Source organism: Lissotriton vulgaris, chromosome 4_1, assembly GCF_964263255.1.
Source record: "Lissotriton vulgaris chromosome 4_1, aLisVul1.2, whole genome shotgun sequence".
Lineage (NCBI taxonomy): Eukaryota > Metazoa > Chordata > Amphibia > Caudata > Salamandridae > Lissotriton > Lissotriton vulgaris.
Window position 1 is genome coordinate 2,016,210,460 of NC_141691.1, and position 24,869 is coordinate 2,016,235,328.

General features: G+C 46.7%; 1 protein-coding gene across 1 annotated transcript in view; it reads right to left on the reverse strand.

Moving 5' to 3' along the window:
• The window catches only part of LOC147724882 (alanine aminotransferase 2), a 1,140,553-nt gene extending 1,118,159 nt beyond the window's left edge, over positions 1–22,394 (reverse strand). Inside the window, exon 1 of the mRNA XM_086966412.1 lies at positions 22,375–22,394. The gene's annotated coding sequence lies outside the window, so the exon portion shown is untranslated. The remainder of the gene's footprint in view (positions 1–22,374) is intronic.
• Positions 22,395–24,869: the final 2,475 nt, after the last annotated feature.

Genomic DNA, 24,869 nt, shown 5'->3' on the forward strand with positions numbered 1-24,869 from the left:
CGAGCCTGTGCACATGGCCTGCAGTTAGATCCAACATGCACTCTCAGCTTTGCCAGTACACTTCCCCAACGACATGCAAAAGCCTTGTGAATATACAGCGCTGTCTGTCTAGCTCATCCCGGACCTGCACATATCTTGGGTACACATAACTATGCCAGTGTAAATCACATTAACCTGCCCATCGTCTGTATTCATCCAGATCTGCGTTTGCAACTTAACCTTAACACACCTAGTTATGCTGATGGGGCTCAACCCTGATCTCCAATACCATGTGCACACAAAGCCCTATTGCGCCACCTCAAATGTGACTGGCACAGCTCTACCAGCACCTCTCAATAATGACCTGTTGATACATATGTGCCCTCGATTCTGTCAGTTTACCTCATTCCTAACCTGTTCATCTCACACTACCAGTGCACCTCACTCTGAACCTGCAAATACACTATTCACACACAACCCTACCAGTGCACCTCAGTCTTCAGGTACATTTAAGCGGTACAGGCAGATTTACCATTGCTATTCGGACTTGAGAACAAAAGCTCTAGCCTTGTGTTGGTATGAGTCCTGGGACCAAAAAATGAGCCGGAAACATGGGAACCTGAGAGTCAGCCGAATCCTCAAGGAACTCGATTGTGAGTGAGTAGGAGCCAGGGCTCGAGTCGGGTTCCACGCGGGTGGACAGCGTCCCCCCACTTATTTTCCCGGTAGGAAAATTATTCAGGTTATTTATTACTGACAAGTAATCAAAGCTTTTCCACTTAATTCTCTCTCATTCAGAACGCTGTTCACGCGCTGGCTTCTCTGAAGTAATCGCATCTAAGGGGTGAGCAAGGGGAGGCAATGAGTTTGATGGTGCAAGCCACCTTTCGTAACGTCACTTCCTGCTGTGACGTCAGAGTGCCCCCACTTATTTTTTTAGGACTTGTGCCCTGGTAGGAGCCCTGGGGCCCTGGGGTTGAGCAGGAGGTTTGAAGGCCTGGTGGGGGGTGGGAACCTCATGACATTGGTGTGACCAGAGCACCAGTAGAGTAGAGGGTAAATAAAAGACTTTTGAAACCACATGTCCCTTAACTGTCCAGGGCATAAAGATGAAGAGAGTTATTGGGGGACCTTAGAGTGAGAAGTATTCCAAGAGCGCCCATGAGAGCAGTAGCCTCTGTGGGCAGAAGCCTCACGGATCTGAGTGTGCGTAATTGGACGAACAGTGGAAAAGAGCTTCAGAGTTCTGAGGACAACTGGGTGCTTTGGGAACGAAGTGATGGCGTGCTGGAGACCTGAGGTGTTAGTGAGCCACATCATTTGTATTTCACCCACTACCCCAAAGGGTCTCTTTGGGCTGATTCAGTATATGCACAGGCTTATACTAAATCATATACCCGAAGGGTGAGTATGATCCTCTGGAGACCTGCTGGTCACTGTGAAGTAAGGATCCTTATGGATGAACCTAAACCGTAGAGACTCGTGGAAGACAGGACATTTAGGGATCTAAGACTTAGTACGGATTGTGGGACCTAAGTTTGAGATGAATATTAATAGGCCTTAGGGTGAGAATGCGATTTACAGCCCTAAAGATGAGCGCCAGGAAATCTGGTGAGGAGATTCCCTGGAATACCTTTGTTACCAGTCTTCACAAATATTACTGGCCCTAAAAGCTTTTTAAAAAAGTATTACCGCAAAAGCTTACCACTATTACCTCCATGATCCTAACAAAGCAGTGTTTTGCCAAAGGTTGAGATCTGTGAACATGGGTCACTTTTTTTGGTTGCCCGGGCATAACTGTGGCCCCAATCCAACCCTTATCTCCCGTCTCACTGTTGCGGCTTAAAGCTAGCTCTCTGGTGGTCACACTATGTTAAGAGACCGCCGTGCAGTCAAGCTAGACCTACAAACTGTACAACAATCATAGCACACACATCTAAAAGGACAAAGAGAAGTCAGTTGTTGGTGATCTGGTAAACTACTGTTTCAGTGATCGTCTGGAGGGCAATGTCTCTCCAAACAGTGGGAACAAGCGAATTTGTGAACATCTTATTTAGCAAGCATACTTTACTCATTCAGTGTTGGTTGAATAAGATTATAACTTCAGAATCATCCTCAAAGGAGCAAAAAGGGTCTGATCATGTAATTATATTTTCTTTATTCAATCAAAAATATGATCATTTACAGTAATAAAAACACGTTTCATAAATTTAAAACAATAAAAGGTTAAAAATCCATCTTTCATAAAAATCTTATATCAGGCGAACAATAACAGCACTAAAGGGAATACATAAAACCAAGATTTCATCACAAAAAACATATAAAAGTAGGTATTATCCGGTCAAATTTGCAGAGGCACTTTTATGGAGTTTGGACCTTCTCCACCAAGCATACAGCAAAAATCTCGATATTGCAAATACGAGCCACCATGTTGTATCAGATCTAAAGATGCGTACAGTTTCGCTAGGAGATCTGAGCGACAGACGGCAGCATACTGGAATTATCTAGGTTTTCCTATAATCAGCATGAGTGGGACAATAAAAAAGAAAATGTACAGTGGTTTCCGCACTGGTGTGGCACGTGGGGCACAGAGGTGTTACAACTGCATTTCCCCAAGTGCTACTTCTGTGATTCAAAGGTAAGGTCTCAAGTCTAAACTGAATATACAAAGCTTTTGCCTGGTGTGGTTCAATATCGTCCATAAATATTTCAAGGTGGAAGACTCCTTTAAAATTAAAAAAACTAGTATTTAAAGTGTCATATGCAATACCTTCTAAATGTGCGTGATCCATGTACTCCTAAACCTTTTTTGAACATATGAACCATTGATTTTGTTATGGAGCCTGGAACCTGCCAAGCGCACCCCAACCCCAGTGCCAGAAGCCAGTCCTTGATATTATTGAACCATTTTATATGGCCTGATTGTTTATGGAAAACAATTAGGGATGTATGTCAGTACAACGCGATCTAAAAGATCGCGGTACTTGACAACGCGGGCATTACAACACAAGCCGTTACAACGTCTTGCATTGGAGGGCGCGGATTTTGGAATATTATAATTTTATACCCAACACCAGTCCACGTAACAGTAGGGAAGGTGTTGGAATATAAAATTACAACATTCCTTTCCCAACAGCGCCATCAAGCGCAAGTCATAGTAACGACTTGCGTTGTAATGGCATCGTAAAGACACTGCGGTTTAAACACCGCGTTGTAAACAATGTTTACCAACAATTAGTTCTTCCAGAGCCACCTTCAACTGGTCCAGATTCTGATCCAAAACAAGAGTGCCCGGAGGATAGCAAAGTGGTCCATGGGTTTAAGGCCAAGATCAAGTCTTAACAGCAATAAGGGGGTGCTCGCAGGTAGGTTCAGTATTGCCCTGATGAATTTATTTTCAGCTAGGGTTAGATCATTTAAATTTTCCAACCCCCATAGCTCAGCACCATAAAGGGCTGCTCCTACACCTTTAGCTCTATGGAGTTCCAAAATAGGTGACACTGTGCGATAAGGAGACGCCCTGGCTCTCCTGGCTATAGAGTAATCAGCATGCTGGTGGGTCACAACGCTCTTCCCTATTTGGAGCGTCTAGGCCAACCTATTGCTAATACGAACCCCCAAATAGTCAAAACATTTGACCTGCTCCAGTGGTTGCGAGCCTAGCATGAGTTTGCCCTTATTTCATTTATAGGGATTAAAGGTCATGTATTTTGTTTTGGAGCAGTGTATTTCTAACCCCTTCTTCTTGCATACTTTGTCAAATGTATTTAAAAGGTTCTGGATCCCACAAGGTGTCCTTAGAATTACAAGGTGTCATCAGCAAAGAGTAGACAGGGTACAGAACTGCCTGCTAATCTTGGGGGATCACCACCACAATTGTATAGTTCTTCAATAAGACCATTAATATAGAGGGTGAAAAGTGTTGGGGCGAGGATGCAACCTTGGCGCACACCTTTCTGTACTAATATGTCTTTTGTCAGGCTCCTTCAGTGTTCCACCTAACCTTTGCATAAGTATTATGATGTAAACAAATCAAAATGTTAAGTAAATAGGGTGGAAAACGCAGTTCGCTCAGAGCACGCCATAGTTGGTTGCGGTCTATTGAGTCAAAGGCCGATTTTAAATCCACAAATACAACATACAAGTGGCCACCTCTTATGGTCACTTCCTTCCAGATTAGCAGGAGAAATCTGAAAACTTGATCAGTGGTACTTGTGGCGGCCCTGAATCCCGCTTGAAGGTCTGACAAGATGGTATTATCCTCTATCCAATTTTGGGTCCTAGTCAAGATTATTTTGCAGAAATTGTTTTGAGAGACATCTATAGTTGCAGGCCAACACTTTATCTCCCTTTTTGTGAATGGGAATAATCTCGGAAGCCCTCCAGGTTGCCGGGATTTCGCCACCCGAAAAACTAGTTTCTACTACTTGTAACTACTTGTAATAGGGGGCCCCAGATTGAGGGTTTAGCCTTGTACAGGTCTCCCGGAAGCTTTTCTAGGCCCGGGGTTTTCGCTCTCTGTAGTTCATTTATAGCTGTGATGGTTTCCTCTAGGGGGATGGCTGTCTCCTCAGTTAAAACTGTGTTTGGTGATTCGAGTTGCAAGCCCAGATCAGTGGTAGCACCCTGTCCTACATATAACTCTTTAAAATACTCCTCCCACACGTGGGGCTGAATATGAAAATCAGTTTCTATTTTTGAGTTTAAGGAACCTTTGGCAAGAAGATGCCAAAACAGCTGGCTATTCTTTAGCTTTGCTGCCTCGACGAGCTTGGCCCAGAATTCGGCCTCCCATTCTTTTTTGTCCTTGGCTTGAACCGATTTATATAGCTTCCTGCATCTCTTTACTTCTATGGGAAGTTTTGATTTAACTGCCATGATTAATTCAGCTTTGGCTTTGCCACATGCCATATTATACCAAGGGGCTATGTTCTGTTTTGCATGTTGGCCATTTTGTAATTTTCAAAAGACTGTTCCAATTACGGCGGTCAAATGAAGGAATAAGGCCAGGGTGACATTTATGCTGGTAGCAGTGGTACTCAGATCAACAAGAGTCTGCTCCACCGCGGAATATATTTTGGAGAGGGCAGTTGGATCAGCCTGGATCATTGGCCATTTGACTCTTTTGTTATTATTACTAGTAATAACCGGGTCACTCTTGTTTCCGGAGATGCCATACAGTAGAGCTGAGCTCATAAGTGTAAGGGCCAGGCCATTATGATCGCTATCTTCCCGTATTAATACGGCCATATCTTTTACACTAGACCAAAATTCAATATAAACTAGGATGTAATCAATCCTGGTTTTGGTTACCCCCCTCTTTAACGTGTGGCATGCTTCTCTATCAGAGTCAGTCCAACCGTTGCAAGCACGAAGCCCATGGGAGATGGTAAAAGATAAAACCTGTTGCCCCACCCTAGTGTGTTTCTTAATGTGGGGGTTTCTGGAGCTTGGCAATCCCTTTAGCTTTGTCATCATCTAGTATTAGTTCTTGTACATAGTCTACAGGTTCGAAAGTTGTGTTAAAATTGCCTGCAACTATGATTCGGTGATTCCCTTGGGCAGTCTCAAGGTAATTAGTTAGTGTTGTTAGTGTACCAGATGGTTTGTGAGGACTCTTAAAGCGATTGTAGATATTAAATAACCTAACTTGAGTATTCCCTTTAAGAGAGGAGAGTTCTATCCCAAGTATTTCATCAGAGCCGAGATTGAGAGCCTTGATTTTACAGGTCAAGGTATTTGTGACCCAGTTTAGAAAGCCACCAGCTGGACGACCAACATTAGACTGCTTTGCTTCAATACTGAATGTTGTAAAATCTACCCTGTGGACACGTTCAACTGGCCATGTTGCCTGTAATAGGCATGGGTGGCACTCGTCCACTAGCTTACACCAATCAGGGTCCGATAGCTTGGACCTTATGCGTGCCACATTCCAGGATAAAAGTTTAATTTCCTGGAGTTCAATTATTGATTCCTGGGAGAGGCCTGTATTAATAGATTCCCCATTGTCCTTGATTTGTTGGTGAGGATAGCTATTCATAGTGCCTTCAGTTTCTGGCACTTTGCATGCCTTGACTTTGGACCTTAGGCTTACAGTACTAGAAAGTCAACTATAAATCCCAGAATGCAAGGCACTGTTGCCTGTTATGTTAGAACCTATCAAAGGTGCTAAGCATGGTCGAAGGGATAGCCTGTACTTAATACTATGCCATGGGGCCATGACTCGCCCTAATTTGGGAGTGAAATTGTTTCTCATTTCCATACTACATCGCTTTGTCTGTGTATGAATGAAATGGGCGTGGGAGTTCTCCGATTTCCCACTTTCTATTAGAAAGTGTTGAAGGGCCCCTGAGTCTCCTATATCTTTCAGATATTCGTTGATCTTGGGCTTAATGGGGTCCCTCAGAAGAGTTAGGGAGGATTTGCACTTGTGTAATACCTTGCATGTGTTGGCACCCTCCTTCTTTTCCAGTCAGCGATTCGGGTTGCCACCTGGCAAGGGTGACCAGGCATCCCGGATTTGACCAGAGAGTCCCGGGTTTTTACCAGCTAGCCTGGCAGATTTCAGCAATTTTGGCTCATGTTCCGGTTTTTAGAGGGGGGCAACAAAAACCAGTGTGAGGTACTTACTGGTTGTTCTAAAGTTGTGCTAGTTAGCAGCTGTTATAAGTAAACAATTTAATTAACAAGTGTGATGTTGGTTTTAGAAATTACTTTTTATTTTCTTCTGCTGTGTTCCGACATTGATCAGTTCTCTTCCTGCACAACAGTGGCGGCCACTCCATTATGGCATAGGGCGTAGTAGCGCCGCCCCGCTGCTTTTAAATATCATTTTATTTTCTGCTTCTCGTGCTGCGAGAAAGCAGAAGGCAGGCGTATGCCTGGTTGGGGGCGGGTGGGAAGGTATGCCTGGTTGGAGGCAGGCAGGTGGGCGGGTCGGGGAGGAGTGGCTTGCACCACTCTGAGTGCCCTGACTGTTTGGTCGGTCCTGGGACCAACCAAAGCAGTCATATGCACTCTACTTTTTCTCCATGTAGGCTGCATGCATGATTCTGGTTTATGCAGATTGTCATATTTCAAGGTGTGGGGTGTGCAGCCTTGGAGTGAGCCCGCTGTGGGATGTCACTTGTATTGAAATGTTCAGTGAAACGCTGGAATGATATGAAGTCTCACCTATTAGCGTAAGAGGCGGACTTGGAGCATTGTAAGAGTTCATCCTTTACCTTGTTAGAGGTGGCACTGCAATATTGTGAGGGTTCACCGTTTAGCCTGTGAAAAGGTAGGGTTGGAACATTGTTATTGTTGTTATTGTTATTGTTAACTAGATTTGTATAGCGCACAGCTGCCCCAGCGAAGAGGCGTTCCGGCGCTGCCAGCATCAAGATAACAGAACTAAAAACTAAGACAGTAAGACGCCAGAAACAGGAAAGGAGACAAAAAATGACTAAGCAGAAGGAACGAGGAAGGTTTTAGTGGCTTTCCTAAAGTCCAGCAGATGATTCAACCTGCTGATCTGAAACAGCAAAGAATTCCATAACTTGGCTGCCAAGTGTAGCATTCCTATCTCTATGTTGTTGCTTTCCTTCCTCTGTGTTCCAATAGAATTTTTATGGTTCATGCTTGCCCCAATATTCTGTATGACGTGTGTGTACAGTTATGACTAAGGATCTGTTGGTGGTGGTTGTGTAAGCTGTCTCCTAAGAATAAACTATCTTCAACCAGAACATCTCCTATTGTGAATTACTTCACCAAGCAGTGAAAGGAACGACCTCTGGCCCGAAGACGTTTCACACAGGGAACACTAACCAAGTGCTGCCCCAAGGAGCGCAGCTGGCGAGTGGGAACATACGGGGTGAGCAGGTAAGTTAGCAGGCTGGGCGAGGCAAGCTTCAAGATCTTAAAAGATAGGCACATCGTCTTAAATTGATTTCGCTTAGCCATAGGTAGCCGGTGAAGTCTCCGGATAGCACCAGCAGAGGGGCAAGTCTGCGGAAGTCCCAGCAAGGCTCTGGCAGCAGCGTTCTGAACACGCTGCAACCGCAGAACCTCCGCCTGGTTGGCCCCCAGCAAGAGAGAACTAGCATAGTCTAGTCTGGATAAAATGGTTCATTGAACAATCAGCTGGTGCGTAGATGGATCAAAGAACTCCAATAGGGGCTTAAGACCCCGGAGGAGGCTGAAACAGGTGCCGGCAACTTTTTTAGTATGGTCTTAAAAACTAAGGGTGGAATCCATCCATACCCCCAGGTTCTTAACCACCGACTTAGGGGTGGGGGGCTACCAAGAACGCTCGGCCACCATTGCTCACTCCACAGGCTCGTGTTCTTCCCCACTAACAGAACCTCTGTTCTATTAGCATTCAGCTGGAGGCAATTTATTGTCATCCACTCTGCACTCTGCAACATTATGCGGGTTCACTGTTTAGCCTGTGAAAAGTGGGGTTGGAAAATTTGTGAGAGTTCACCTTTTAGCCTGTGAGAGGTGCAGTTTGAAAATTGTGAGGGTTCACCCTTACTGAGTAATCCCCTCACACACTAAGAAACACCCTGGCACATCCAGTAGACCGCTGGTGTATCGAGCATGGCATGGGCACACTCTTGCCATATCTCATAGCCTCTGGATATTGTGCACAGGCAGCGCTCTAAAACATAGCAGCTTCCAGGCACACTGGACTCAGCCCTATCAGGCGGATCATGTGCGGTCATGCGAGCAGCCTCTTGGCATAGCGAGCAACTTCTTTGCACATCGAGCAGCCATGCGATAAACCCAGAAATGCTTGATCACACTCAGCAGAATTCCCCCATGTTGTGCAAGGTCTGGGCATATTGATCACTCTATTCCTATCTGAGAAGTTGGTTCCCCGGACTATTCATCGCCCATCTCCCTTAAATGATAAATAATTAAATCGTATTGCTTTATTAACCTTCCTGCTTCTTCAGATTTGCTTAAAAATGCACCATTTGTCCAATCTTTTTTCAAATTTTTCTCGGAGGGAGAACCACCATGACCCCCCAAGGGTTGTTCAGGCTCGCTCGCTACACTTGTTCGCCACAGTGCGGTACAGCAATAATTTTACGCCCTACCTCTATCAAATGTCACCAGCCGCCACTGCTGCGCAGCACCGTTGATGTAAAACTGTAATCCCTCTTTTATTTTTGCAAAATGTCCCAGTTTTTGGTTCTCAAGATATAGTCACCCTACACCTGGCTGTGTTTTTACAGGTCTGCCCAGTGTTTTTGAGCCAGGGTCTGTAAAAAAAATTGAAAATAACAGTGAAATTGGGATTTGTTTTCGTCTGTAACATAGTTTTAAAACAGCAAGGAAATTCACAAATCAGTTAAAAAATATGTGAGAGCTGTCCATTTCAGAATGATTATTAGAGCTAACAGAAGGATATTTTTCATGTTTAAAAAAAAATCATCATAACAATTTAAACATTCTTTTTCTCATCCCAGCTTTTGGCTGTTCGAGAGCAGCAAAAAGTAAAGAGATGGCTAGTATTTATTCTAAGGTGGCACGGCACCCCTTTCAGTGACGCGCCACACTGCTCTCTGCCGTCCAGTCCGTGTCACCCTGGAGAAGGTAGGAATCTCCTGGAATCCATTCAATGAGCGTCACGTTCCATTAGACTCCTCCTCCGTGGAAATGCATCTCCATGACAACCATATGCCGAACGCGGAAGCGGCCTGTCAGATGGTGACGTCGTGACTGTTAACCAATCCGATATCGCTTAGAAGATGCGGTTACTTCCGTTATTTGCTCAACAGTTGTCTTCAATTCTATTACAGGACCGGAGGCTTCAGATTATGCTTCTCAAACTTTACTGCATCAACACAGCAGCCAATGAAAATATATTATTTTCTCAAGTAAACAATAAAATTACTACATTTCCCATGAACACCATGGTTATAGGCACGCCCCCACAGTCCATAAGAACCCCTTGCGTGCACATCACTTCCTCTTTCTTTGCTGCTCAAGCCAGAGTTAAGTGCACCTCCCCTTGGGTCCCCTCACTCTGTTTGTGCTTGGGTTCTTCCCTGTGGGGCTATTATATTTGATTACTGTCCTGTTTATGGGCTCTTGTTTACTGGGGCGAAGCGCTCCGTTTACTGTCTCTGTTGTGGATATTTTTGCTCAAATATCTCTTATTGCATGCGCGCTAGTGACAGCGAGCGCTGCAGCACTTAGCTCTGTTGTTTCGTTTTGCTTACGAACCACCTTTCCCTCCGATCGGGTCCTGCCCGCTTGTACTCGCGCCTCGAGGGCGCTGCATTTCACGGTCTTTGGCCGGCGGGGGGCCCGCCGCGTAACCACGGAGCCCAGTACCGGCAGCCTGTGAGGCGCGCAGAGGCTTCCCTTGTCGGCCCTGACGCAAGCGCCGGGTGGCTCTCGGTCGACGCGCGCGCCCCAAAACGCTGCCAAATTGGGCTTGTTTTTAGTAGGTTTTTGGCAGCGTTTGGGCGGCGCGCCTCGATCCGATTCCTCGGCTTACACGGAGCGCATTTTCGCGCGTTCTGCATGCCGGCGGACCCCCTGTGTGAGCGCCTGCCTAATTGATCGGCTGGCTGAATAAACTATTGGCCCAGAGTGTGCACACGCTCCAGGGACCTGAGGGGCCAGGATCTTTGATCCTTCTGACTACAGCGTTGCTGAGGGGGTTTGGAAAACGTTGCCAGTATCTTGTGTGTGCTTGGGCTGACCCCCCCCATTACCCCCATCTCACCCAGTGCTGTATTCTGGACTGCTCTGCAGTGTGTGTACCTTCGTAATGGAAGGTTGGGTGCGCTATCCTGATGAGGAGTACGATGATGGGGAGGAACTTATGGATGGACAGCCGGAGGCTGTCCTTGAGGACAAGATTGTCGATGCTTTGGATGCCTCGGTCCAAGCTTCTGTAAATAAGGCAATGGAGACGAAAGTCCCACAGACGGTGCAGCAGGCACTTGCGGAGGCACTACGACCCATTAGAAAACAGCTGAAGGGTTTTGCGAAAAGACACGGTTATGAGGATAAAAAGAAGAAGCAGGCAGCCACTTCTTCAGCGGCGGTCTCAGCTGACATCGTTCAATGGCCGCACGCTCAATCATTGGCCTCTTTGCCGCCGAGAGAGGCATATAGCTCACAGTACGTGGGTGGCAAGGCCAAGGCTAAACGTCCTATTCCCGTGGACACTGACACTTCCAACACGGACGCGGGGACCGATACTGATACGTCGGAGGAACTCCCTCCTCACCCAAAAAAGGCCAAAGTGGATCCTAAGCCGGCTGAGGACAGGATCAGAACATTCGATTTTGACCCTACGGAGATTGTCCATCCCCGATCTTCGGATTGGATCCCGCCGCCGGCGGTCTGTGAGTACTTGCACGAAAATCTCCGGAAGGGCTTCAGTAGGGAAGTGCGGACCCGCTTGCGGTCGGAATGCCCACGACCTGAACTTCCAGACGGCGTGGCGGACACTCCAGAAATCGACGCGAGTATGCTTACTTTCTTGCGGAAATTCTCCAAGGACCCCAAAAGGGGACTAGACAGGGCTTGGCGGGGCTGCCAGGACAAGATGCTGGACGTCGTGGGGCCCCTGGCAAAAATCTTGGAGATGGCCCTGAAGGCTAAGGAGGGTCAAGGGGCAGTGAACCCGGATATCCTGGCGGGCTGGGCTCAGCGCGCCATCTGTCTTCTAGGAAACGCCAATTGCGCGATCTCCTCGGAGAGACGCAAATCGCTATTGCTCCGGATGGACAGCAATTTGACAGAGCTGGCTGATGCGGAGCCGGGACCCCTGGCAGGAGGTTTCCTCTTTGGCGACAGGTTTGTCAAAGACATCTCAAAGTACGTCGGTACATTTACCGCACTGGACAAGGCCCAGAGTGGGATAAAGAGAGCCCTTACACAGGGGGTTTTCACCAGGGCCGGACGAGGCGGGGGTCGCTCGTCAGGCCGAGGATTCCAACAAGGATCCCAGCGCGGTGACTTTGGCCGCGGGCGTGGAGAGTGGGACTCCACCCGTGGCGGCACCTTCTATCCGTCCAAGAGGAAGTTCAACCGCGGACGTTTCCAGTCGGGAAACAATAGAGCCAACTTCAAATCATACCAGAATACCGGTGAGTGCCTCAGATGTTTCCCTTCTTCCTTTGGGGGGGCGCACGCAGCATTGCATGGCGCAGTGGCAAACTTTGACGCAGGATGCGTGGGTGCTACAGACGGTGCAGGGCTTTCGCCTAGAGTTCTATTCCAGCCCAGCGCAAGCGTTTCCCCCTCCACCTCTCCATTTTTCCCTACAAGAACGCAGTTTTATAAGCGAGCAGGTGGAAGCTTTACTGATGAAAGGGGCGATATCTCGTTGCAGACAGGGTCCCCGTACTTTCCTCAGCAACGTCTTCCTTGTCCAGAAAAAAGGGGGCGGCAACAGGTTGGTGCTAAACCTAAGAGAGTTCAACCAATACTTGACGTACAACCATTTCAAGATGGAGGGTATTCACCTCCTGGCAGACTTGCTGCAAGAAAAGGATTGGTTCGTACGCCTAGACCTAAAGGATGCATATCTATCTATACCGATTTTTCCACCCCATCGCAGGTTTCTACAATTCATGTGGGAGAACCAGTGTTACGAGTACTCAGCTCTTCCCTTCGGTCTTTCCTCGGCTCCATGGTGCTTTACAAAGGTGATGAAGCCAGTGGTAGCGTACCTCAGGGAACGAGGTGTGAGATTAATTATTTATCTCGACGACATCTTGATCATGGCGCAGGACCAGATCACTCTTTCACGACATCTGACCATGACTACTGCCTTGCTGCAGAGCTTAGGGTTTGTGATAAACCTAAAGAAGTCTGTGATGTCTCCGACACAGATGGTAGACTTCTTGGGATTCATGATCGATTCCCAGACCTCGCAACTGCGTCTACCGCAGGCCAAATTGCGGGACTTGAAACAGGAAATAAGGAAGTTGTTAGACAGACAGGTGGTGACCCTCAGGACGCTGGCCAGAGTTGTGGGTATACTGGCATCGTCCATCCAGGCCATATTTCCGGGGCCGTTGCATTACAGGGCACTACAACGCCTAAAAATTCAACATCTACAAAGAGGCCTTTCTTATACCGATTCGGTCCCTCTATCGGACGAAGTTCGGACAGAACTACAGTGGTGGCTCAGTCACGTAGATGCATGGAACGGCAAGGCGATCTTTGGATCCCAACCGGAGGTAATTATCGAGTCCGACGCCAGCCGGTGGGGCTGGGGCGCGCGCTGTGGAGAGGTTTCTACAGGCGGCAGATGGTCGGCTCAGGAGCTCGAAATGCACATCAACTGTTTAGAACTGCTGGCGGGGTCGTTCGCGATTCGCACGTTATCCCCGAAGCAGACATCTTGCTGCATCCTCCTCCGCCTGGACAATGTGTCGGCGGTGCGGTATATCAACAAGTTGGGCGGCACGAGATCGCCCATGCTTGTTCAAATAGCCAAAGATTTTTGGCACTATTGCCTACAGAATCAAATATCAGTGATAGCGGAATATATCCCGGGCCAGGCCAATCAAGTGGCGGACTGGAATTCCAGGCACTTGAGGGATTACAGCGACTGGAAGCTGTGCCCTCGTGTATTCCATTGGCTACAGGGAATCTGGGGTCCGTTTCAGACGGACCTGTTTGCCTCCAGACTGACCTTTCAGCTTCCCCGGTTCTTCAGCTGGAGGCCGGACCCATTGGCAGCGGCGACGGACGCTTTTCTTCAGAACTGGTCTCGGGGGACCAACTATGCCTTTCCACCGTTCCTATTGATCCCCAGGGTGATGACGCAAGTGATCAGACAGGAGGCGGAAATTGTCATGGTGACACCGTGGTGGTCGTCACAAGCGTGGTTCCCCAGGCTCCTTCAGTGGAGCTGCGACAGTCCGAGGATGCTCCCGGGCTCGAGTTGGTTATTGCAGGGCCCTCAACAGGAACAACATCCGTTACTGGTAGAGGGCAGGATGTCGCTGATGGCATGGAGGCTTTCCGGCAACAGTGGCACTTGCCAGGCATTTCGGGACAGGCTGCCGAGCTCATCAAGCAGGCATGGGCGCCTTCCACCAGGAAGCGTTATTCCTCGGCCTGGAAAGGCTGGGTGGATTGGTGCATGGGACGACACCTGGATCCCGTGGGGGCAGAGTTGTCCCAAGTTTTGAACTTTCTTACCGAAAAGGCGGGAGTCGGCCTGGCGTACAGGTCGGTGAACAACTTCCGTTCCGCGATTTCTGCGGGCCATAGTCTAATTGACGGCAAACCGGTGGGTATGCACCCTCTGGTATGCAAACTCCTGAAGGGAGTCAGGGTAGCCAATCCGCCCAAACCCAAGTACACTGGGTTATGGGACGTGTCATTGGTTCTGGATTTATTCAACAAATGGCCGGTCAATAATCTCCTCTCTAGGAAACAACTGTCGGCAAAGCTAGCTATGTTGCTGTGCTTATCATCTTGCAGGCGGACTTCTGATGTGAGAGCACTCGACGTTACAGGTAGAGTGTTTTCCCCGGAAGGGGTTTCTTTTCATATTACAGGTCGCACAAAAACTTTAACGAGACATATTTCATACAATGCTTTTCCTGCAAATGAAAAATTATGTGTGGTTCAATGTTTAAAATGTTACGAGGAATGTACAAAGGCCTTGCGGCCGCAAGGTTGTAATCAGTTGTTGATTGGTGTTAAAAAACCCTTTAAACCAGTGGTGGCAGCCACTATAGCGAGATGGCTTCGTGATGTGATGAAAGAAGCTGGTGTAGATACGCAACTTTTTGGTGCTCATTCTGTGAGGGGCGCTATGGCGTCCAAATCATATGGTTTAGGTTCCAGTATCCAAGATATCATGCATTGTGCAGATTGGTCGTCTGAATCGACATTTAAAACCTTTTATTATAAGCCGGTGGGTGACATTACTTCTGTTGTGTTTACTCAGCGTTAAACCAAGCATAATCTGAAGCCTCCGGTCCTGTAATAGAATCACAAATTTGCTAGCATTCGCGACAAGAATTTGCAATTCTATTAAGGACACGGAGGCGAGGATTATCCCACCCGGCGTAATGTATTGTATATCAAACGCTTACCCACCCAAATATTTCAGTGTTTACGGTGGTGTTATTTCCTTTATTTCAGGAGCTGAGAAAAAGTCGGACTGACTGACGACTAACGTCGAGATGACAACCTGAAGTTCTTCTTCCACGTTGGAGGATTTGTTTGGTTCATGTTATGGACTGTTCTGTTTTGGTTCACGTTATGGACTTATCGCCTCAAAGAAAGAGGAAGTGATGTGCACGCAAGGGGTTCTTATGGACTGTGGGGGCGTGCCTATAACCATGGTGTTCATGGGAAATGTAGTAATTTTATTGTTTACTTGAGAAAATAATATATTTTCATTGGCTGCTGTGTTGATGCAGTAAAGTTTGAGAAGCATAATCCTCGCCTCCGTGTCCTTAATAGAATTGCAAATTCTTGTCGCGAATGCTAGCAAATTTGTGATTCTGTGCAAGTAGCGTGCCAGCGGTGTACCGTGAGCTGCTGTGCCGGTGCACAGCAACCCTTCCCTTTCGCCCAATAATATCATATATAAAAGTGTATATACCTATGCGGCGCTCGCAAATTTCCCAGAACCTGCGAATCGATTTTCGTTTCTTGCGCACTGGTATCTGCAAGTGTGAATATAGTAAAATGTAGTGTTTTGAATGGAAATATAGAAGCGGAAGTACTCATTAATTCAGAGTACCTGTTTGCGCCTGAAGTGCCGGCTTGTACTGTCCCATTAAATGTATTGGAGCAGTGCTGAGAAATGCAGGTACTCTTCCCTCTCAAATTAAAAGAAGTGCAGGCACTCAGTACCAGCCAGTACATGTCAATTTAAAGCAATGGAAATCGAAAAAGAAATATGAATTTAAGTGCCCGCATGAAAGGAACTATCTTAGTTGGAAGAGCTGCGCGTACAAATGCACAGGGAAATCTTGAAAACTGCTGCTGTCTTTTTATGCAAACAGCACTTCGGTTTTTAAAATTTGAGTCTCGGAGTTTGGAACGGTAAACGTGAAACTAGTAACAGTCCAATAAGGCAGGGTGCTTCTGGTGAAAACATTCTGGATCGTCAGATTTCAATTATTGTAGTACTTATTCATACATGGCATGGTTTCTGAAATACTGCCCATCTTCAGAGTTAGTTCCTTTTTAGAGCCCACATTGCCTGTAAAGTCGCAGCCTTTCTCATTTGTTACTTCTGTATTGTCCTCCTACGGTAAAAACACACCTCAATTTTTCCCTGAAGCATATTTGGCTGCCACAGCACTAACTTCTGCACAACTTTAGTATGGCCTATTTCCACTCTGCCAGGGTACTCCAATCCTGGTGTGCAGCTTTCTGCTCTGAACTCTCCTCGTAGCTCTGTGTGTGCTCCCAAACCATGGTCTGAACACTTTTCTGCTATCATAGTATTGAGCCATCGCACAGCTTTGATCATGCACAACAGATCTGACCTGCATTAACCCTTCTAGTAAAGTCCTACTTCACAAAAGTCCGTCAGTGCACTTCAATCCAGCCACTGACCACACCTTCTATTATTGTTCTACTTAGACCCCTTACATCTGTGTCCGGGAAATACAACCCTGACCTGCAGTAACCATGCTAGTAAAGTACTATTTCGCACGCCTCTGTTAGTGCACTTCAAACCAGCCCCATCACACCTTCTATTATTCCACTGCTGAGACCCCTTACTGTAGTGTCTTGTGAGTTAGCAATGACAGGACCGTTTTGGTTCCTGACGGACTCCGTAGAACTATGACGTAAGTGTTCAGGTGTGCGGAATACCGTTCATGTTTAGAACATTGAGTTCACAGATAAACATTGAGGAATAAAGATGTTTAATACTAAACTCTGTGTATGGTGTAGTTATTTATGAGTACCAAGGCTGGGAAGGACGCTACAACGGGCAACGAGATAGGGGAAATGTCACTCAAAGATCGACAGTACTCCCCCAAAGAGAGTGCGTCTTGATTCAGTAAGCTACTCGTGCGTGCCACATGTGCGCCAGTCGAAGTGAAGATCGACGTTTGGCTTATGTGGAGTCAAAATGCCACTGTAGCAACTGTGCAGCATCTGGCGATAACAAAACTCTCACTGAGAAGTTTACTCATCAGTGTCCAGAAATGTGCTACTTAGGTTGTGAAAGAGGTACTGTGCCACCACGCAACACTGAGCTATAAATCATGTGGAATAATAAGGCGGAAACAACCAGGAACAGCGAAGCGCTGGAAGCAGCAACAGATAATGGTGAGAAAGTGCTAGCAGCGAAAATAGTGAAGCAGTGAAAAACAGGTTGAGAAATTATTGCCGTACTTACCCAGAAGCTGAGTAAAGAGAGTCATCATACCACCGCTGTGGGCACTGTGACCCAAGTAGAATACCCCTGGTTGTGAATGTGGAGCAGTTGATCCCTGAAGTGGACAACAATTAAGGAACCAGGTATTTCCGAACAACTTGAAAGTCCTTCAAGAGTTGAAAATCTCAAATTTTCACACGGAAAGAAGCGATACACATTCAGATTGGCCCTGACAACCCTGAAGCAAGCCCCCCACAAGGGCCTGCTGATGGTTTAAATTGCACAAGTCAAGATAAGCAGCATAGACTCTCAACTTAAGTAACTTCCATAAGGGGTTACACAGCTGTCCCATTCGTGACACCACCACCTCCATCTGACATTGTTAAAAAGCTGAATATTAGTGACAGATGGACTGCCTGGATAGAAACATTTGATGATGTCATTGATGCACTGGAAGAAACAGACAACAAAAAGATTGTGAAATATATTAAAAAAATCATGTCGTGAAGGAGTAAAAGAGGTAATCAAGAAATTACCGCAAACTGAAGAAGTCAAGAATCATCACATCAAAGACTCATTAAATATCAAGTTCAATCCAATGCCGACTGTTGATTACGAAAGATATATTTTTTAGTCAGGAACGACAGAAAGCTGGTGAAACAATTAACAAATTTGTTGAGAGACATAACCTCATCAAACACTGTAAGTTCAATTAATTCAATGATGAAGAAGCTATATGTCTCCGAGTTATTGATAGCTGTCTGTCAGATTCATTCAGATGAGGAATGTTGAGGGAAACCCTTAGTTTGCAGCTAGTTCTCATGGCTGCCAGAGCTGAGGAACAAGCTGCTGACATGGAGGCCGGTGGTGGCCAGAATTAGTCAGTCATGAACATGAAAAGTAAGCAGAAACACAAAGCTGAAGGACACAAAATAACATAAAGGAACTGTGAGTTAGATGTGGATTTTTGTTTCCACAAGAAGGTAAATTGCCCACTATTCGACAAGTAAGCATAGGCTGTGGGAAGGAGAACCATTTTGTAACGGTTCTCAAGGTGAAGGAAAAGCCAAGTGCATAACGTTGAGAAAAGAAAATGGATGCCCAAACGTTTCAGAGGTGACGTTCTATACACGCCCACAATGTGAAGCGGCAACATCGGTTGAAGCAAAGCCACACTAAACAAACTCAATAATTTTCAAAATCTTCATCCAAGAGTTCTTCAGTTTCATTGTAAGACGACAGGGACGAAGACGGAGTGATGACGAAGTTTACCTCAGGAAAACGTGTGTATGTTGGATTGGCCTCATGCAGGGAAGAATACGAGTCAAAGAAAAGTCAACAAGCAAAATCACAAATTGAATTCAAACATTGTTCAAAAATGAAACTAAAAGTAAATGATTTCCCTATACCTTTTATTATTGACAGTGGTGCGTTGATAAACATCATGCCTGAGGATAAATACTATGAACTGTCTCCATTTCCCTCTTCTCACACTATCGAAGACTTAAGTGTATACTTGGGCTGCATCAAGGTCATTAAAGAGCCAAGGTTCATTCACAGCTACCATGAAACACAAAAGTACAAGCACCCATTCATGTACTTCAATTACAGAGTCAAGCGACTGTTAATCAGTTTCAATACTGCGGCTCACATGGGAAGGATATCTGTGTACTACAACATGAATGCTCATCAGAGACAGGTTTGGTGGCTTAGTGGACAAAAGCGTTCACTGTGGGGGCCTGTGTTTGATCTCAGGGTCACAGGTTTAAGTCCACTCAGCCTTTCATCCTTTTGAAGACGATAAAATGAGTACCATTGAGTTGGGTAACAATGAACATCTGTTATTCAGTGCCAAGATACCCTTAGGCGAATGTGCGCTTTACAAATACACATGTTATGTTTTCACAAAATAGTATTTCAGTTCCTGTCGTTCTTTCATGGATTGGGGAAACTTAAGACCCTAAAAGTGCAGCTGCATATCAATGAGGATGTTCATCTTCTTGCTCAAAGACATAGACATATTGCATTTCATTTACAAGAAGCTGGTGAGAAAGAGCTTGAGACATTTCTAAGGCATGATGTCATTGAGCAATCTACTAGTCCAACTCCGTGGGATTCGCCCATAATGGTAGTATCCAAAAAGGACAGTGAAGGAGCAATACGCATCTGTATTGATATCTGTCAAGCCAACAAAGCAATTGAAAGAGAACAACATCCCGGTCCGCACATTGCCTACATGATCACACAGCCAAATGGTGCCAAGGTCTTTTCTTGCCTTGATCTGAAAAAAGAGTATCATTAATTCGATCTCGAAGAAAAATGCTGGCACATTGCCAACTGTTCTACCCTGTTGGACGTGGCCCTTCTGGCTGGTTCACCCCTGAACTTTTTGCCTTTTAGTGTTACCTAATTTTAATGATTTCTGATCTTTGCGCACTTTAGCACTGTGGCGTAGTGTAAAGTGCATGCACTCTCTGAGTGCGTGTGTGAGAAAGGCCTGCCCTCCCATAGGAATGCATGGGGAATGTATGTGTCCATGGTAATTCCTGATGCATGGGGAGTGCAAGGTTGAGTTTGGTATGTGCGAACTCGTGAGATTTAATGCTGCGCGATGATGTGTGCGGCGTTCATGTGTCTAGTGTGGAAGTGCCACTTCTAGAAGTTGGCCTGTCTTTGCAGTGAATGTGCTGGCTTGTGATTGGCTGGAGCTGGCTGGTGTGCCAGGCTCCTGGAGTCTGGGTGGGTCTGCCCCAGTGGTGAATGGGGAGATCTGCATGTTGATGGCAGGGGGGGGGGCTGTACCTGGGACCTAAATAGGGCTGGGCTTTCCCCACACAATGCTGGCTCCGCCACCTGTGGTGCATCTAATGACCCTAGCCTGGCCAGTGAATAGTGAGAGGGCCTGAGCCCATCAGAGTGCTCCCAAACCAGCTGCATCTGGTTTTGCCCCCACCCTACACCCTAGAGACAAAGGGATTTTCTGTATAAAATGAGGCTGTGACCTCATATTTAATGTTCTTGTTTCTGAATGGAATCTACCAGGGGAGTGCTGCTGCTGGGGCCCAGGGGAAGGCTTGCCTCCCTGGGCCCTGCCCAACCCCTGGATATCCTGGAGGCCTGGTGGACTGTTCCTTGCTGATCTTATTTTGGAGGGAGGCCTACTGCTGCTGGGCGCCATGAGGACCACCACTGGGGACTGCCTCCCTGCCTAGGATGACCCTGTGAGCTGGATCCGGGGCCCAGCCTTGCCCCCCCCACCCCATGAAGGACTTGTTGCTGGTCTCTGGGGCAGCCTAGCGCTGGGGAGCGCTGTACCCTGACTTCCTTATTGTTGTAGCGCCTGGGGGCGTTCTAGAGGCGTGGGGATCCCCCCTTTTGTGTGGTGATTTGCGGCGCGGGTGCCCACCCCGCTCAGCCTGCCGCTAATTGCCCCCTGTTCCTTTTTCTTGCTGAACCATTGCTGCCATATAGAGGGAGCCTACCCCTCTTGTGCCTAGGCGACGAGAATCACCTCCGCCGGCCCGGAGATCGCCTCGAAGGCGCTGGGTCCGCCTCCCGACCGAGGGCCACGCTGCCATTGGCGGCCCCCAGTAACAGGAAGCCAGGCACAAGCCGCCCGGACGTAGGCGGGACCAGCCGATTCCTCCCTCCGCTTCCCCCATTTTGGGGAAGCCAAGCAGAGCCCGCACCAAAGAAACCCGGAGAGCCGCCGCCAGGAGCAGAAGCAGCCCGACGGAGACGCCGCCCCCCCCTATCACGGTGAGTGCGGGCGTCTCGTTGAGGCTCCCCGTGTAGAGCGGCGCCGGGAGGCAGCGGGCCGCTCCAACGACGGGGCAAGTTGTTTCTCGAGCCCACGAGGGGCTCAGGGGGCATTTCATGATTTAGAGTCCCCCGAGCGGGACTCCACCGACAGGTGCGTGGCTGAGTTGGCCCAAGGGGGCCCCGGGGGCATATCTTTGCTTTCGAGTCCCCCGAGGGGGACTCCGCCATCAAAGGGGGCATTCAGGGTGGTAGAGCGGCCCCGGCTGGCAGCGGGCCGCTACCCCCACAGCAGGCACACAGTTTGCGATCAGAGCCCACGAGGCTCCTAGGGGGCAGTTAATTTCCAGAGCCCACGAGGCTCCACTGTTGTCGGGAATTCAGAGACTTAATCATCTCAATGTGAAGCATCAGAAAAGCATACTTCTTTGGCTACAATCAAATGGCATTGTTGAACGCTTTATGACTGCCATCATGCACCTCATCAGAAAAGATATGGCCAAATAATTTGAGTTTTGTTTTATGGAACTCACATTTCTCAGCATTCAAATTTAAACATTCATCTGCAAGTAAATGACACACTTGTGTAAGAGGTCTTATCATGTTCTTTTTGTGTAGCTCTAAAAACGAATATGTCATCAGTGTAATTGAAGGCATTCATGACAGGTTATATAATACGTTGAATGCCAAAAAATTTAGACATCTCATGGCACACTGAAACTTAAGGGTTTATATGTGAACAACCCAATATGGGTATGTTAGAAGTGGGTATTTCTGGTTGGCTAAGGCTTGCACCAAAGCCAGGCAGAAACCACCATTCTAAGTCAGGGCAAGGAAGTCACCCGCCAAGATAACCCATGCTCACCCTCTTGGTAGCTTGGCGCGAGCAGTCAGGCCTATCTCAGAGGCAATGTGTAAAGCATTAACTCAAGACAAAGGGGCTCTCTACAATCTCAATCAAACCAGTGTCTTCTCTAGCATCTGGTTCTGGTGAATGATGAGGCGGATGCCTGAAGTGTGAAGAATCTCGTGTTATATTAAGATACAAATAATGTACATATGCATACAAAGTGTAAATCTGAAAATGATAAACACTCAGTAAATGTATTTGAAATTTGAGGTTAAAAATAAAGCTGCTAATTTTATCTTGACTCACTGGAGAAGAAGTACAGTAAACAAAATATAGGGGCATATTTACAATTCCTCAGTTCCACTGGAGCATCATTTTTTATTAATGCTCAGGTGGAACAGCGCCATTTTCCATATTTACAAGGTGGCTCTATGTATAGGCATTTATATAGCGCACTACTTACCCGTAGGGTCCCAAGGCGCTTCGACCGCTGCGAAACCCTTACTGGCTTCCCTGAGAGATGGTCCGTTAATGGGTATCTCCAGGGTGAGACCAGGCATCCCCGGCGGTCTGGTGGGGCCGTTAGTGAAGATGAGGCAAGCTAATGCCCAGAGTTGCCGAGTGTGATCGCTGATCAGAGTGGGCACCGAGGCGAGAGAATTATCGAGTCCGCTGACCCTGGTCCAGAAACCTGCCGCGCCGGGAATCGAACCCTGGTCCTGGGCCGTCCTCTGCTCTCGGGTCTGCCGCCTCTAACCAGTGAGCCACACTACTTCACTCTAGCTACTCAGCTCTAAGCTACTTTGCATGGCTTAACCCACCTTGAAAACATTTTCCTTTGTGCCACAGTCCTCTGCGGCAAAGGGTCTTGCAATGGGTGTTGCTGTGTGCGTTCCCCCGCAACACTTATGCTTTCTGACACTGCTCCCGATTTACAAGGATGAGGCAGCCCCCAAAAATAATGCCATGGAACACCACATGTTAGAATGGAGCAACAAGGAGAATTTATAAATATCTTCTCATTTTATGCTCTTTTCATGTGTGCTGCATATTGCGGCACACATAGAAGGTGAAAATCGCCATTATTTAGCAGCGCAGGCACTCTTGCAACATGGCGGCAGGATGCCTTCACTGGCGTTAGACAGCTTTTCTTTGCACAAGTTCTAGCTGAAACACAGGTGTGATGTATTCTTGTGAATATGGCGCATACATGCATTTTGAAAATGCCGGAGTGCGGCACTGCCAAATTTGGCGCAGCTCTGTGCTCCAACATTTTCTTGTGAATATGCCCATAGTCTGGACAATTGGTGGCCTCAATCGCTTGTATACACTGGCAAAAAATCAGAGCCCATTTGGAGCAACAACAAAAAAAAAAGACAGTGATCGTCTAGAGTCTGGCTGATGGCTTCATCTTTTAGAATTCAAACCGAATTATGAAAAGCTCCTGCCTTCCCATTAAAATTCTTTTTTTGCGTATTTTTTGTTATTTAACCTCATCGCTGCTGCCGACGGCCAACGGCCGTCGCGTGCACTTCCTTTGGAGTGCTGCGCACGTCTGTTGGCCTTCGCGGTCTCGCCCGCGGAATAGAACATTCCGCACTAGCGCAGAACGTTCGGCGCAGTTAAGGAGTTAAATATTTTACAGTTTGTGTGTTTGTTGATGAATTCTTATTTCTATGTTTTCATTTTGTAGTTCAAGTCTCAGAAATTGCTTGGGTTAAGAACCGCTGGCCAGAGCTCTGTTTGACCACCTCACCTGGATGAGATCACATAGAAGGCTGTTCTTTATCACCGGTCACGCAGGGCACGAGTCGGAGGTACTTGCGGGTACACAGTGTCCATCCACTATTTTCACAGGGTGGACCCTGCCAAGAAGTTGGGCCCCACAGAAATATGTTGAACTCGTCCCAGTGTAATTTTGAGACACCGGAACACGTTTAGGAGCACCTGCACGATGTCTGCTTTCCATTCCCAACAACAACGTGCATGCAGCAAGGGTTTTTTTTTCACCTCCAGCTGGGCAAAGATAAAGGCTGTCTGGCCTCCTTTTGATCGAGTATTGGACTGGAGGCGGCTTGGAACTTCACAAATTTATTTATTTATTTATAGAGTTTTATATAGCGCGAACATGACCCACGAGGGTATCAGAGCGCTTTACAGTAGAAGAATATTAAAGGATGACGTAGACTACAGTCAACAAAAACAAATTTCTCAGTTTGTAAAGAAATAGAGAGAGAAGAAAAAATAATAATAATAATAGTTAAAAAAAATACATAGCAAACATAGAGGACCAAAATAGGATTCTGCAGAGCGTTGTACATTAGAAAGTTGGTGACCGTTAGGAAATTGTGCTACCAGACATACAGTAAGATTTTGAGCGAATAATAGAAAATATATATATAAAATGCACCAGCAAGGAAACAAAAGCACACTGCTTGTTATCTCTTCACAGGTACTTAAGAGATACATGCTTCTTACTGTTTTGTCTATAAATGCATGCATTGTTAGAATGTCAGATGGGTTCGTCTGTCCCAGTATTAACACAAACAACAATTTAAATAGTACTATTTTATTTCTTTTATAGCCCTACTCACCTCAATGCACAGTGTTAGAGTGTTTTACATAACATACACATTATCCATTCCAAATAAATCATGTAAGTGTGTCAATCAATGTATAAGATGTGTTACATGAGACAATCAGGGTTACAAGGTGTAGGAGTCAAATATCCTTCATAGCTCACTGTGGTCTACTAGAAGGATTACAATTTATTAACTGCAAGTGACAAAAGGGTCTCTGTGTTCAAAGCAGTAATCCACTTACCTATCTACATACAATAAAAATCTGTGATCTGCAGGTTACATGATATGCTGTCAACATTATTATTATTTCCTGAGATTTACTGGGCGCCTCCGCAGCAGATGCCTTAAGCCCATAAATATTTTAAAATGCAGACTT